The 16,214-nt window shown below is 37.7% G+C and overlaps 1 long non-coding RNA gene across 1 annotated transcript in view; it reads right to left on the bottom strand.

Annotated features, from left to right (window-relative positions):
- Nucleotides 1-16,214, bottom strand: part of LOC110392557 — a 62,723-nt gene that overhangs the window by 34,216 nt on the left and 12,293 nt on the right. Inside the window, exon 3 of the long non-coding RNA XR_002434477.1 lies at nt 6,666-6,750. This is a non-coding gene — a long non-coding RNA (uncharacterized LOC110392557). The remainder of the gene's footprint in view (nt 1-6,665; nt 6,751-16,214) is intronic.

Genomic DNA, 16,214 nt, shown 5'->3' with positions numbered 1-16,214 from the left:
AGCATGAACTCAACCACAGCATGGTCACTACAGCCCAGACAGTCTCCAATCCTGATGTCACCAATCAGTTCATTCACATTGGTGAGCAACAGGTCCAGTAGTGCATCACCCATGGTGGGGCCATCTATTACTTGACTTTGGAAGTTGTCCTCAATGCATTCTAGGAGCCTCCTGGATTGCCTACAGTTTGCCATGCTATTTTTTCCAGCAGATGTGTGGGTGGTTGAAGTCCCCCAGAAGGATGAGTGCTTGTGATCACAATGCCTCCTGTAGCAGGAAGTAGAAGAACTCATCAACAGGCTCCACTCGATCAGGTGGCCTGTAGTAGACACCGATCACAAAGCTCCCTTTGCTGCCTCGGTCTCCGTTACCCATAGGCTTTCAACTTGCTCATGACTACTCTCTAGAGACAGCTCTTCAAATTCCATTCCTTTCCTGATGTAGATAGCAACACCCCCTCCCCTCCTTCTTTGCCTGTCCCTTCTGAACAGCTTGCTGTCGATAGCCACACTCCAGTCATGGGAATCATCTCATTAGGTTTCAGTGACAGCAACTATATTGAGGTTTTCTAGTAGCACAGTAGCTTCCAGCTCCTCCTGTTTGTTTCCCAAGCTGCATGTGTTGGTGTAGAGGAACTTCAGCTGGGCAGCTGGTCTTGTCACCTCCTTAAAAGATAAATCCTTGATTCCTTTTAAGTATTTCCCTTGATTTTCCTCACTGCGTTTTCCTATTGTCCCAGCAGTCACTGCCTCATCATCATAGGATTTTGTAGGTGCTGCAGTGTTTCCAGCACCTCTCAAGGCAGCAGGTCCTTAGATTAGTGGGTATTAGATTTATACTTAAAGAGAAAATAAAGGAGGAGGAGAAGCAGAGGAAGAGTTTGAAGTGTCAGGAGATTATTTCAATGAATGAGTAAGGACAATAAGAAGCTGCTTCAAAAATAGTACAGAAGCATCTCAAAACCTTTCTGAAGGTTTTTTTGCTTGCAAGATCAGAGAATACAAACTGTGACAATCCTACAGGATATGCACAAAAGCAAGAATATGAACTATGCAAAAAATAGATGTAGAAATTTGGAGTCTTTTATAATTTTACTAGTTAAAATCTGTTGCCTGATTATATTTAGCAGACAGCAGACAACTGCAGAAAAGAAAAAGCATTACAAATCCTCAAATTATGTCTTCATGTTCCTGTTGCAATTCTAACCTCTCTTCCTAATCAAATATATATACACATGAATAACTGTCTCAGCATCCCAACTAGAGCCCAAATATTGCATCTTAAATTATTTGAAAAGTATAGTAACTTCATTGATGAACTTAACCTCAATTCCATCAAATTCAGCAGCAAAACTAGGGGCTGTGAGGGAAGACAATCAGTCAAAAAGAGAAAAAGAAAAATCTACTGACCAGAATTCCTCATCTATAGTTCATATCTTCCTACAGAATGTTATTATGGTAGGAAATCACTAGAAATCATTCAGCTTGTGCTATGCAGAGAAGGTCACATAACATATCACAAGCTATCAGAGGGACAACAGGGGACACAACAGTCATTTTCCTCCCCTGATACTTCTGGAGACCAGATGGAACTGGAAGGTTGAGCCACAAACTTTGCTGATAATTTTCATGGGTTAAACATCTCTTAAACCGCTTTTATCACACTGGTTTATTAACAGTAAAAAAGGTGCGGAGAAATTAAGTAACTGTTTCAGGGTGGTCCTATGCTGGGAAATCTAACTTGAGATGCCTTGGTATTGACCTTAAGAAGCTCACAATTCTAATTAAATTCTAGAACCCTAGTTCACCCACACAGTTTTGTACTGCTCCTCACCATTCTCTGAGCGAATTTTTTTCCCCTAATGTCTAATATAAATTTCATCTCTTTTAGTTTAAATCATTCCCCCTTGCCCTATCCCTATCAGATCATGTAATAAGATGGTCTCCCTCCTGTTTATAAGCTCCCTCCAAATATGGGAAAGCCACAATGAGGTCTCCCTTGAGCTTTCTCTTCTCCAAGCTAAACAAGCCCATCTCCCTCAATCTTTCTTCATAGGAGAGGTGCTCCAGCTCTCTAATCATATTCATGGTCCTCTCTGGACCTGCTCCAACAGCTCCATGTCTTTCTTGTGCTAGTGGACCCAGGCCTGGATACAGAACTCCAGATGGAGCTTCATGATGGCATTGAAGAGGGGGACAACCACCTCCCTAACCCTGCTGGCCACCCCTCTGATGATGATGCTTGTTTTTTTTTTTTTTTTTTTTTTTTTTTTTTTTTTGGGGGGGGGGGGTAAGGGGAAGGTGGAGACTATTACATATTATTGTGATTTAATTTAGAAACCAACAAACAATACTATAGAAAGCAGCACATGAAATGTAAGCTCAACATGGTGAGCCTGTACGGCATCTTAGCGTGCCATGTGAACACACTGACTCAGCTCAGGAAGCTAAGTTTTCTATACTAATATCTACTGTATGATAGGGTCACATACTTCATAATTTCAGAGGGAAAAGAGAAATTCAAAGCAAATGTGGTAGAAAAAGGATATCTTAATTGTATTAATTAGCTAAAGCATTATGGAACCAATTAGAGCTTTTGAAAGAGAACACTGAATAATTTGAGTTACCTTCTGAAACACCAGGGCTTGCATTTGCTCACAGAAAACAATAAAGTAAGCAAAATCTAATGCCATGAAGAAATTGTCCAAATTCAACATTTTGTCTTGTGCAAAATACTCTAGAGGAACAGTATAGTTATGCATAAGGTTTGCAGATGCCATGTATATCGTCTCATAATATTACACACTGAATTAAAGAGAAAGGTTTGTGTTATAAAGAACAAGAGAACACAGAAGTTTCCGTTAGAAACTGGTAGGCCTTAAAATCTTCATTAAAAGCCTTAAATCCACCTGAATATGTGAAGTTGAAATGCGACTTATTTTGTTCCCTCTACATTTTAGCCACAACAGAAATAGTTGCACTGGGCAACAAATATTTAACACGCTGCTTTATCAGAGGCTTGTCATGGGAAATAACTCAAATTAATTTATTTAATAAGATTGCCATGATAGCCAATAACATTTCAACAGAAAGGTTGCTCTTCGGACTAATTAAAACTAAAGCTTTTGAGACCTCTGCATTCTTTTCCCCCCTCTGATGTGTCTTCAAAGTATGAGAGATGAAGAATATTTCTGAGGTTGTTTATTAAAGGTAATTTGATAGAGTTTTGAGCTCTACTAATGAGCTCATGTGCCTTGCATATTAAATAATATGACAGAATAAATCTGCTAATTTGGTCCTTGGGCACTGGGACTAAAGGAGCAGATCTAGTAGAGCTCTCAACACTTCAGCTATCCATTGTGATTTAGTTAGTATATATTCCTATTATATTTTCCTGAACTCACACCTCATGACCACACTACACACGGCAGAAAAAAAATTATGTTTTAATATTTAGTATGCCTTCTGTTGAATAAATGTATAAATATGTATAAATGTGTAAATACAGCAAAGGACTTTTGTCTTAAGATGTAAGTATGGACTTCAGTTTTGCTCCTATTTGTATTACAAGGTTTTTAAAAAATTAACAGTGATGATAGATGTACAGAGAAAAAGTAATATGGATCTATTTAAACAATATAAACTATGCTTAAAGATGAGGATTTTGCTGCTACAATCATGAACAGGTTTGGGAGCAAAAGACACCATTGTAAAATGCTCTTATGGTAGATTTTCCTGATTTGAGTGCACAAAAACAATTCTGAAAATGACCAATCCCACTTGCTCCAAATACATCACACCCCATATAGGGATGTTTAAAAATAAATTCTTTCATTCTGTGATTCTATTACCACACAGATAAGTACACACTAGAATACATACGTAAGATTGAAAAGGATGAACACTTGAGCAAAATCCGGAAGGAAGATATAGATGAAATGGGTTGTTTCATATTCAGTGATGACATAAACCTCTCATATCAGTAAGTTTGTCTAACTGAGGCAATTTTACTTATAAAAGTGAGGGAGGAGGATGAAGAGGAGGAAGAGAATATAATGATTCAGCTTTATTTGTCTTAACTGGTTTAACATTCATTCTTAAATAACGAAAAAGCCCTAAATGCTTACTTAGAAGCACAGTACTGTTTTAAAGCAACATCATCTACTTGACTAGTTTCCACCAAAGATATGAAAGTAATACATCTAATGTTCTGTTTTCTCTTTTACGATTGCCAAAAAAAGGAAAAAGGAGTATAAATTCTATCATGCAACTAGTACGTTTGCATCATGTGTTATATTTATTCTCTATCTGTGTATATAATTATTTTCTGCATCTAGATAACATTTTAGTAATCAGTGTTATGTTTTTAAAAATGTTTCCTCAAAAGCATAAAGGTGAAATGAAACCAACATTAGCTTATACCTCAAACAAATAAGAAAATACTTTAACTCAGAAGTTAAAAATTTCAGAGAAAAAAAATGATTTTTACAATCCCGTCTTTCTTTTCTGAATCCTTTGAAAGCAGATTTTTTCAAGTAATTAAAAAAATGTTATTTTAACTATTTAATTAAGATTTTGCTGAAGGAATGCACATAGCAGCCTATTCAGATCACAGCTCCAACACTGAGGCACTGCATATATTTATAATAGATATAAACTTAACTGAAAGACTTTATTATCTACAGAAAACCCAACCTGACATATGTAGTTACTCATAGAATATCACAATTAGCTGAATGTCAGTCATGATTCAAGTTATTTTTCTTGCTTTTCATACATAATGAAATGGAATAAATTGGAAATACATTATGTTACCTCCAAAATGGAAGATCTCCCACTTGCTCTTTCCCCAGGATATATATATTTGGGCATAAAATTTAAGAGGTGAATTTACCTGATCCATTTCAGGTCACTGGCATTAAAGAAAAATAAAAATCATCAAACTTCTACAGAGGCTACAGGATGCTTCTGTGGATTTGCTAGAACTCTAACACACTGGAAGATGTTCAACTACTGTAAGTTCTAGTTCTAAACAGGGCACAATTTTCATGCAACTCACAAGGCAAGATTGCTTCAGATCCTCGGGACTGTGACAGCTATGTTCATCCACCATAATGAATTGGCTACTGCATATTTTCTGCAACAATACCTTAAGCTACTGTTTCTTAAACTTACCTTTAAAGTTCATCATCTACATCAGAAGATTTCAATAAGTATTGGACACTTGATTAGTACTTAAGCATTCAACTTTTAAGAATCACATACCTGTTCAACTAATTATCTTAAAACCACTATGAACTCATGCCAGTCTACAAGTAAAAATATTTAATAATAAAATCTCTAAATAACAGGGCAGCTATGAGGGTATGTAATGGTATGCAATACAGATGAGGAAACAAAGTCTCACACAGTCTACTTATATCAAGGTTGATAGAAAAACAGCATTTCTCTCCCTCTCTACATGCTGTAGGAACACAACTCATAAGCTCATGAATCAATTTCTTATGCATTATGCCGCTTGCAAGGCAACGTGTGTGTTTGAGAATTCGCTTTCTGTTTTCTCCTTAAAATCTTATTGTTGTACTTGTAGAAAGACTTATTCAAATTTGTTGTCTATTGTTTCTTTTTAACTCTCCTCTAACTCCACTAGAAACTACAATAACATTTAGCAAGCTTGTCAGGAAGATTAGGGACTGTCTGCTGAGCAGAAAATTTAACATGACCCATTAACAGAAGCACATAGCATAGCATTTTTTATCTGAGAATTTGCTTTATCAAATATTATTATTGTACTCTTTGTATCTATTATAGTTTCTATGGAAATAAATATGATGCATTACTTTTGGAGTGACCTACATAAAATCTTGCATATTTTGGTCATCATACATTGTGCAACAGTACAGGTGAGACTGATATTCTCAGTAAATTGAAATCACTCCATGGTATCTTTCACAGACTGAAGCATGGAAAAAGAAATAGTGATGGACTGATTTACTTTTTTGTTATTAATGTATCCCAAAGTATTTTCTTTAAAGCCTGCAGTCTAAGAATTGTGACATGCTTAAAACGGAATGAGAAAATTTTTTTTCCTTGGCAATCATAGAAAACTTTCTATTATAAAAAACATACAAAGGAAGAAGGCAGAACAAATGAAAAATATTTACACCAGGCAATGTTCATAAATGCTTATGCCTGATTCCTTAAAAAAACACCCACTACTATCAAGGCAATGAAGGAAAAACATCACTTTTAGTAGAAGCTCAACTCTTATTTTGTTAGACGACAAACAGCAGGCAGATTAGTAGTATGCTTTCTGGAATGAAATATATACTGAACAGAAAATTTCTAGAAGAAAAAAATATAACTTATTGTGATTAGTTGTGATTCCAAAAATTGAGAAGTAACTTGCAGCTAGAACATCAAATGTTTCTGATTTTTTCTGATTTTACACACTTGATTTGCATGCAGTGCTCTGGGATCACAAAGCAGAATTTCATTTGCAAATATTTACCAGAATTTCAGAAGTTTGTAAGTCAAACCATCCCGATCTATTCTTTAACAAATGCTTAGCAGAAACAGTATAGATGTGTCTGTAATGTCTCAGCAGTACAGAGGAAAATGAGCTATTCCAATGAAGAATGCAAGAAAAACTCCACATTGTCCTACCAGAAATTTCACATTCCTCTTCAGATGGACAAATGCCATCGATGTGCCAAGAACCATCTGTTCACCACTCCTACTTCACTCCTCCCTTTAAAAATAAACAAATACAAAACAAACAATAAGAAACAAAATAAACCCCACTGTTTTCAACTAAATGCCTTTGAGCTACGTCTAGATAATTAGTACGAGATGGTAATAGCAGAAAATATGCCATTTATTGCACAGCTAACAAAACATGAGTAGCCTGCATTCATAAAGAACCAAAAACCAATTCCTAAATAGCATTCAATTGATTCCATTATGTAGACAATAAAAGTTCAGGATGTGGTACAAGCAGGCACATGGTCCAGCTGTGCGTGACAGCTAACTCATAATTCTGTTTCAGAAATCTTGATTGCCTCAAGCATTACTATCTCCTGGGCTTCACAAAAAAGTCTAATTTCTACCATTTATTTCTTTTGAACTGGGATCAAGCAGCTCATGTTTCCTCTTGAATGGTACTGATGGTTATTTGTCAGAAAGGAAAATAAATAAATAAAATTTGACTCTTTTTTTAAGTTTAAATTCTGCCTTGATAAAGTCTTGCTTCTTTCTACCACACATCTAGAACACAATCTAAATAAACTGTCTGATCACAGTGTAAGAGGGGAAAAAATGAAATCCATTCACTGGGAAAACTAGCTCATCCATTCCTGTAGTATTGAAACTGCATTGTCTATTCCATTTCCCATTTTAGTGGACTTCAGAAGGAATGCTTGTGCTAAACTGACAAATAACTTATAAAGTTATCCAGGCAGGTGCAGTTGAATTTCTGAAATCTTCTGTGGCTGCTAAATGAAAATAAGGGACTTAGTGGAACATTTATTAGTAATGATATGTCCTTCAAGTAACATGAGATATTAACTTGCTTGAAAGCTTCTAGTTCAATCAGAAGAATAACACCACAGGAAGCAACAACAACAGAAGAATGTGATCCCACAAGATAACAGATTTCTGGTTCAATTTAGAAATGTCAGGTTATTTTCTTACAATTTTCTTGTATCTCTTCTCAAGCCGCTCTAGACATGACAAAAATGTTGATATAGTAATGTTTGCATATATATATATATGTATGTATAGCTTTTATATCATAGAATTACCAAGGATGGAAAAGACCTCCAAAATCATCCAGTCCAACCATCTACCTACCATCAATATTTCCTCACTAAACCATGTCCCTCAGTACAACATCTAAATGTTTCTCAAACACCTTCAGGGACGGTGACTCAGCCACCTCCCTGGGCAGCCCATTCCAATGCCCGACCACTCTTTTATAGAAGTAGTTTTTCCTAACATCCAACCTGAATCTCCTCTGGTGCAACTTGAGGCCATTCCCTCTAGTACTATCGCTAGTTATGTGGGAGAAGAACCACCACCCACTTCACCACAGCCTCCTTTCAGGCAGTTGTAGAGAACAATAAGGTCTCCCCTGAGCCTCCTCTTCTCCAGACTGAACAATCCCAGCTCCCTCAGCTGCTCCTCATAAGGCCCGTGCCCTCCAGACTCCTCACCAGCTTTGTTGCCCTTCTCTGAACACGCTCCAGGGCCTCAATGTCTTTCCTGTAGTGAGGGGCCCAAAACTGAACATAGAACTCAAGGTGTGGCCTCACCAGGGCTGAGTACAGAGGGAGATGTGTATATATACAAACACATTAACATATAGTACATAAAATATAGATTCATTTACAGGTATTATTAAAAGAAGTTTTATCTGAATATTTAGAAAAGGGAAGTTTACAAGCCATGAGTTTCAAAAGTCACATTATGATTTTGCTCTTGGAAGACTAGATTTCAAAAATACAGCACAAGAAGAAAGGAGAGAGTTGTGGTATGCTCGCTGACAGAATGTGCAAAACACACTATACAGTTAGATCACAGAAACTCTGAAACTGAGGTATATTTTACTCAAAGTCATGAACTTTTTTTTTTTTTTTAAAGTTCAGTGTTATTGAAAAGAGAGAAGTGCTTGTTTGTGGTATCAAAACTCATACCAGGAATCATCAGTTCCATCTAGAAATCTTCTTAATAAAGAAGAATAAGTCAATTTTTCTTTTTTCTTCATTGTGCAGAGGGAGATACATTTTCTCCCCACAAGCAAAAGCCTAAAAGGATTCAGAAAGATACACTAGTTAAAAATCATTCGTAAAATTCAGCCTATATTATAGCTCTGGTTTCACATGGGGTTACAAAGGAAAAACCATACTACTGACTTTACACTTGCCTTATGCCTGAGACTGGAGTGTCTCAAATCAACATAACTTTGTGGACAGTTTTACATTTGAAAGCATTTCTTTGGAGCTGTTTGCCTTCAAAAAGGAGGGCTCAGGTGCATTTATTGGCTGTGAGCAAATAACTCCAGCTTGATACAGGAAACTGGGAGGTGCTACTGCTGTATCCTGTGAAGACAAGATACAAGCTGGATTCTCCCTGATTCCTCTTATCTGCTGACTTAAATTTGCAAGGCCTGGAAGATGGGAAGAAAAGAATTCCTGCTGAGATCCCTAAGCCAGAAGCTGTCACTCCAAAATATCTGGCTCAGCCACTTTGGACTATAAGTAAAATTTGAACTGTCGCTGTTAGTTGTCCTCAACTGAACAACACAACTTCTGACATCCCATTGCTACTGAAGATCAGCACCTGACACCAAGACATCACTGGATCTAGGAGTGGTGAACTGCTTTGCTATGTTTATATATGTCTGTCTATCTCTCTTTCCCTGTTCTCTATCTTTTCTTTTTATCTTCTTTTGTACTTTTACTCTTTGTAGTAGCTGTTGCCTAAAATTGTCTTATCTGTTAACACTTACTAATTGTAATTAGCCAATTTTACCTCCAGGTAGTTGTTAAGAAAGCTCTTAATAAGTTGATTTGTATTATTCCTCTGAGTCTTGAATGTCTCTATTGCTGTAGCTACCTCTTGCTGACTAGGGGAGGCGTGACTCAGGAGATAGAAAAAGACTGACATCCGTCAAAACCACTGAGTGGGACAAGACACCTTATATATATATAAAGCTAAAGCTATAATTTTACAGGCATTAAGTAAACTAGTTTATTATTATCACTTCTTTTAAAATAAAGACCTACATGAAAATTTCTAATATTCAGTATCAGTACAGGGTTTATTCTTGATACGTATCACTGTAGTGGGGAAGGAAAGTGAGAAAGAAATCCAGAATGGCTTGGTTTGTATCATCCACCTCCAACCCCCTGCCATAGGCAGGGTTGCCACCCATCAGATCAGGCTGCCCAGGACCCCACCCAGCCTGCCCTTGAATGCCTCCAGAAATGAGGCATCTACAACTTCCCTGGGCAACCAGTATCCATGCTAATATAAATAATTACTAGTTTTAGCTTGTATTTAAGGCTCAATCCATGTATTTACACTGTTGATTTATTTCATAGAATCATAGAATCCTTGGTTGGAAGGGACCTCTGAAGGCCATCTAGTCCAACTCCCCTGCAATGAACAGGGACACCACAGCCAGATCAGGTAGCCCAGGGCCTTATCCAGCCTCGCCTTGAAAGTCTCCAGGGATGAGGCATCAACACCACTAGGTAACCTGTTCCAGTGCCTCACCACCCTCACTGTGAAAGATTTGTTACCTCATATCTAATCTAAATCTACCCTCCCTGAGCTTGAAGCCATTTCTCCTTGTTCTATTGCCACAGATCCTGCTAAAGAATCTGTCCCCTTCTTTCCTGTAGCTCAACTTTAGATACTGAAAGGCCGCTATCAGGTCACCTCACAGCCTTCTCTTCTCCAGGCTGAAAAGCTCCAGCTCTCTCAGCTGTCCTCATAGGGTGTTCCATTCTGTGGATCATTTTTGTGACCCTTCTCTGGACATGCTGCAATAGGTCCATGTCTCTCCTGTACTGAGGACTCCACATCTGGATGCAGTACTCCAAGTGAGGCCTCATCAGCACAGAGTAGAAGGGCATGATCACCTCACACAACCTGCTGGTCACACATCTTTGGATGCAGCCCAGGATACCGTTGGCTTTCTGGGCTGTGAGGGCACATTGCTGACTCATGTCCAGCTTGACATCCAGCAGTACTTCCATGTCTTTTTTGGCAGAGCTGCTCTCAATCCTTTCATCCCTCAGTTTTTATTGGTAATTGGGGTTGCCTTGACCCAGGTGCAAGACCTTTCACTTGGATTTGTTGAGCTGCATGAATTTCACCTGGGCCCACTGCTCAAGCCTGTCTAGGTCCTTCTGAATGGCATCCCACCCCTCTGGTGTGTCAACCATACCCCATAGCTTGGTGTCATCAGCAAACTTCCTGAGGGTGCACTCAACCCCATTTCATTACTATAATTTGCAAAGCAGTGATGGTAGATTGTCTAAATATGCTTGTAAGCAACTGAACTCAGTAAAGTTGTCAAAAAAAGAGAAATCTTAAAGGCACATTTTCAGTTTAGTTACCTGTGAGCAACACAAATATTAAGCAGACTGTGCATTTTTGTATAACATGAACAAAGATCCAGCACACTGAAAAGAAAACCAGACATACCAACACAATGTCACTGAATATAAAAATATATTTTTAAATAAGGCTAGAATAAAAGATAAGATGAAATTCTTCAGTAGCAAATAGAACTAAGTCTCAGATACAATGAAACAGCTTTCATTTATACTATCATGCTACATTAACAAAATATATTATTGGTATTTTTATAGGTCATCATGTTAACAGACAAATCGTAAAACATTTGCAAAATGCTTGGCAATAAAACGCTAATCCCAATTAGAAGGCACATATCTTTCAGAAATGAACTCAGAAGAAAATAGAACATTCACTAGAAATCCTTGAAGTCATCTACTTAGTATTAGCTCCCAGAAATTACAGTTGGCGACATCTTGTTTTATTGTGACATTCATTTATATGAAACTGAAGTTAAAAAATAATTTTAAAAAGTTAAATTGGAATTCTATATGCAGTTAGAGGCAGAAATTTAATGTGCTTTAGCTAGCCATAGCTTTAAGCTCCTCTGATCCTTTTTGATTTGAAGTTTCTTTTACTACCAGCTATTATATCACCCAGGTTGGAAAACATTCTCATGTAGCAGTGGGCAGAATGCTGATGATGTAATTCATGATTATGTAGAAGGAGACTAACTGCTTTTAAAAATAGCACTAGATAATTCCCCCATCACCTCTTCAAGCCAGTGGAAGCTGCTGAAGGAGATGTCTTCATAGAGTAATTAGGAAGCTTGGGGACATGAACACCTCTGGGAGGGTTATCTTCATTTCATATTCTGCTATTTATACTGTAAGTTTTAATGCAACTAATAAATCTTTTTTTTTTTTTTTTTAAACACATCATGATGTATCAGCTATTAGATTGATGTGAGGAGGGAGAAAGTGAAGGGAGAAAAAAAAAAAAAAAAAAGAAGTGTGGAAAGTATGGCCCCCTTGTACCTAGTGAGACTAAATCTTCTACTATTATTAACCAGAAAGACTGAGTTGTATCTTGAACTTCCAAACGATCAAACCACATCAATAAGCACGCTAGTTAATAAAATAGTATACTTTACTGTGTTACCTATAAGTCTGTGCAACGATGAAGGAAGAGTGGTCATAGGTTTAAGTGTAATGGTAAGGAAATTGTTAAAAGCCTTATCTTCAGAAGGGAAATAAAATTGTGGACATCTTAAAAGATTTTCTACCATGATTAAGTTTCAGTTATAGTACTAGCTCTATGGTATTACTCTGTTTATATTTATTTGTGGAGTAGCAGGACTAACGTTTTATTCTTGCCACCTGTTTTTTCCTACTTGCTTTAATACAAATATTTTTCTTAAACTATCTTGCTACTATTTACTTTTCTTTTTGTGGAGAAAAAAACCACAAAGAACTATGAAAAGTTCTAGACACACTGATGCTAATACAGCTACCTCTAAAATAGGCCTCCAAAACAGGAAGAAAAAAAATAAATACTACACACCAAAACCCAACCAAAAAAGAATACAACAAAAAGCCAATCTGTTGTTCTGTAGCTGGAGTTCTTTTCTCAAGGCATCATCCTGTGAGCTTGATCATTTCCTATAATGTTCAGGCACTCCAGCGTACCTTGGGCATTTGTCTACATCACTATTATTTTAATTCATTGTGCTGAATATTTAGATTGACATAAAATTTCCAAACTTGGACAGATCACTTTTCTATTTTCAGATACATTTAGAGTTTACAAGAACATAAGTCCTGCATTAATGTTGTTTTGTGCCAATTAAGCTTTTGGGAAAACTGCAAGCTAGGAGTAGAGGGTTCACAAAAATTTGCAAAGTTCTCTTTTATCCTCATGCTACATACAGGATCCAACAAAAGCTTGTGATGGACTAAAGGCCTTTAATTTGATACCATCAGCTCATATATGCGATTCACAGAATGAAGACCCTCAGTGCAATATAGAGCTGCTCCACTGAAATGAATATTTTGCTATACCCACTGAATAGCTTGCCTTCTCTTCATAATCTGTTGCAATAAAAGTTAAGATTCCTACGGCCCATATCACACAAACAGCATGACAACAAAGAAGACAAGGTACTCAGTAACACCTAAAATATTGGCACTTCTTACTGTTCATGGTTAAAATAATGTAAATAGCCAAGATGCAAACAGAATAAATGTTTGCTTTTTATCTACTAAGTAACTCATGTTTTATACTTACTTTTACATTTGGTGTAATATATTTGAGAGCATGAATACATAAATTGATTTAATATGACAGTCTTTTTCCCTGATTATTGATAGGAACAGATACTGATATAGCAATGGCTAGAACTTCAGGAATTTCATTAAAAAATAAATTCCATAAACAAAAGGCATTAAGAAAACCACCCTAAAGCATACAGAAGGAGAGTTTAATGGAACTAGGCTGTTTATTATACTGACTTAAACAAAAAGAAAAATTTAAGGTTCTCTTCCGTGACAAGAGAGTTGTGCTGACTTTTGATTCAATGGTGGCAAATTCAAAATACACTGTTCAAGTTTTTAACTTACTATAATACACCTGTCTAGAATTATGCCCTAAATTATAATGCAAATAAATACAGACATCATACCATTTGTTGCATTGTTATCTCTGAGACAATACCTCAAGGTCTTCCTGCAAAGTGCAGTGAAAATTAATCAAGGATATTGCTAATAACCTCAGACTTTTTTTTAGTAGTTTTCCCTACATTCTTAGATCATTAGTACAAAACTTCTTTTTCTCAAGAAGCAAACATGAAAAGAGTAACAGTAGTAACAGAATAAACCAGTTCACTACTTTCTTCCTAGAAGTTTCCTTACATCTACCTAAGATCAGCCAACACTCAGGTTTATCTACTGTAGTGTGATTATATTCCTCGTAATAAATAAAATTAAGCAATTATTTCTCATCTTTATCTGCACGGACATACTTTTCATAGTCACATAAAGAAGTGACATACGTCTTTGTCACAGGAAAAGACAGTAGTAAAATGAATATTTAACAACTTGAAACTACAGTAAACATCCACTGTTCTTACCCTGCCCACACAGCCCACAGTCACATTGTGAAAGTAAATTCATTGGATTAGCACAATTCTCTCTTGGTAAATACATGCAAAACCCGTCATACCTGAGTAGTGCCAAATCAGTGGCAAAATAGCAGGTCCTACCAATAGGCTCAGAAAAAAAAACAAGGTAGCAATCTAGGTCTAAGGCCTGTTCAAAACTTCAACACAGGAACAATAGCAGACAGAGCCAGACTGGAGACAAGATATTTATGTTAATATTAAAAAAAAAAAAAGAAGTGAACCATCCAGAAGACAGGACCAGATTCATGATAAGAAAAAAGCCTAACTACTTATAGGGGATAGATCTAGGGCCCACACAGGAAAGGCAGTAATAAATCAAGACAACAGTGAACAGACCTAGAAACAGACAGCTACCTATGACTCAGGGTGAGACTAGGCTCCTGGGACTCTGAGCTGTGAGCATGGGTGGGGTGTCACAAAAGAGGCTGGTCAGGTCAATTAATGCCTACAGGTGCATTGTCATTTTGCAGTTTATGCCCACGTTTTTCTTAGCATTCTTGTTGCTGGCAATGTATTTGCAGAAAGACACTTGTTGTCCTTCACATTTCAATTCTGCCCGCGCTCTATCCTTCCTGACCTTGTTTGCACACACTCAGACAGCATACCTATATTTCTCTCAGGTAGCTCGTCCCCTCTTGCACCTCTTTGTACTACCTTTTTGTGTAGGAGCTCAGTCAGCAGTTGCCTGCTAATCCTCATAGGCCTTCTGCTGCACATGCACATTGCAACTGACCATGCTTGTAATTTGTGCAGGTTGTCCTGGAAGATTAACTAGCTCTCCGTGACCTCTTGTCCCCTAAGGGCCCTGCCAACCATAGCTCTCAAAAAGCTGAATTCCGTTCCCTTTAAGTCCAGGAATGAGGCTCTTCTACTTGTTTTGTCACCTCTTCCAAGGACGGTTCACAGTCAGTGCTGCCAAGACTGAATTGGACCTCTGCATCTTCAACCAGCTCTTGTTCATGATTAAGACATCCAGCACAGTATCTCCCCTAGCTGGATCATTGAACACCTATGTCCAGAAATTGCTGTCAACACCCTCTCTAACACTTAAATCTTCTGGATTGTTTGTGCCCAGACCTATTGCAGCAGATTTTGGGGGGCTGAAGTCCTTCCTGAATGCAAAGATCTGTGATTGTGAGGTTTCATTCAGCTGTATGAAAAAAGCTTTATCTGCTTCCTCTTCCTGATCTGCTGGTCTGTAGCAGCTGTTGCTGACCTGCTGGATGCATTCCATATAAACCTTCCTCCCTTCCTGGCAGAATCAAGGAGACAATATTTGAGCATACGTGTCCTCAATTCTCATTACTGTTAAGGCACTTACACCCCTGGCAATGTTGGTGATCCCCACACAGATGAGCATCAAGCAATAGTAATCAAAGGACTTAATCAGCATTGCCAGTCTCTCTTCAATATTCTGAGACCTAGACAAGCAGCGAATTCCCTGAGACATCAAGCGAGGTCAGCTGACATATCTATCCTCCTCAGAAGGGACCCCCTGATAACCCACCTTCTTTTCTTCATGTAAACGCCCTGTTTCAGACTCAGCTGTCTGTCATGTCTACCCTGACAGTTCTTGTCTCCCCTTGCCAGTTCCCAGGGCACTGTGCCTGTTCTATAACTACAGTTGCACAGGAAGAGAAGGAGCCTTCCTCCTGCTGCCAGAAGTCCTATGTTTCCACTCAGACTTCTTCTCTGCAGTATTTCATCCACTCCTCTTCTGAACAGTCACCAGCTGTCTTTTCTTCACTCTCTCCCTAAAGAAAACATTCTGTTTATCTACCTTGATGTAAGTCAGTCTGTTCATGTCCTTGTACAGCTCCTTCACCTCATCAGTCAGTATCTCTATCACAGCTCACCTCTCAACTCATCCCATCTCAACTCATCCCATCTCAACTCATCCCATCTCAACTCATCCCATCTCAACTCATCCCATCTCAACTCATCCCATCTCA

This window comes from Numida meleagris, chromosome 1 (genome assembly GCF_002078875.1).
Source record: "Numida meleagris isolate 19003 breed g44 Domestic line chromosome 1, NumMel1.0, whole genome shotgun sequence".
Taxonomy (NCBI): Eukaryota; Metazoa; Chordata; class Aves; order Galliformes; family Numididae; genus Numida; species Numida meleagris.
The sequence above is the reverse complement of the archived record's forward strand: the minus strand, read 5'-3'. Positions and strand labels throughout refer to the sequence as shown.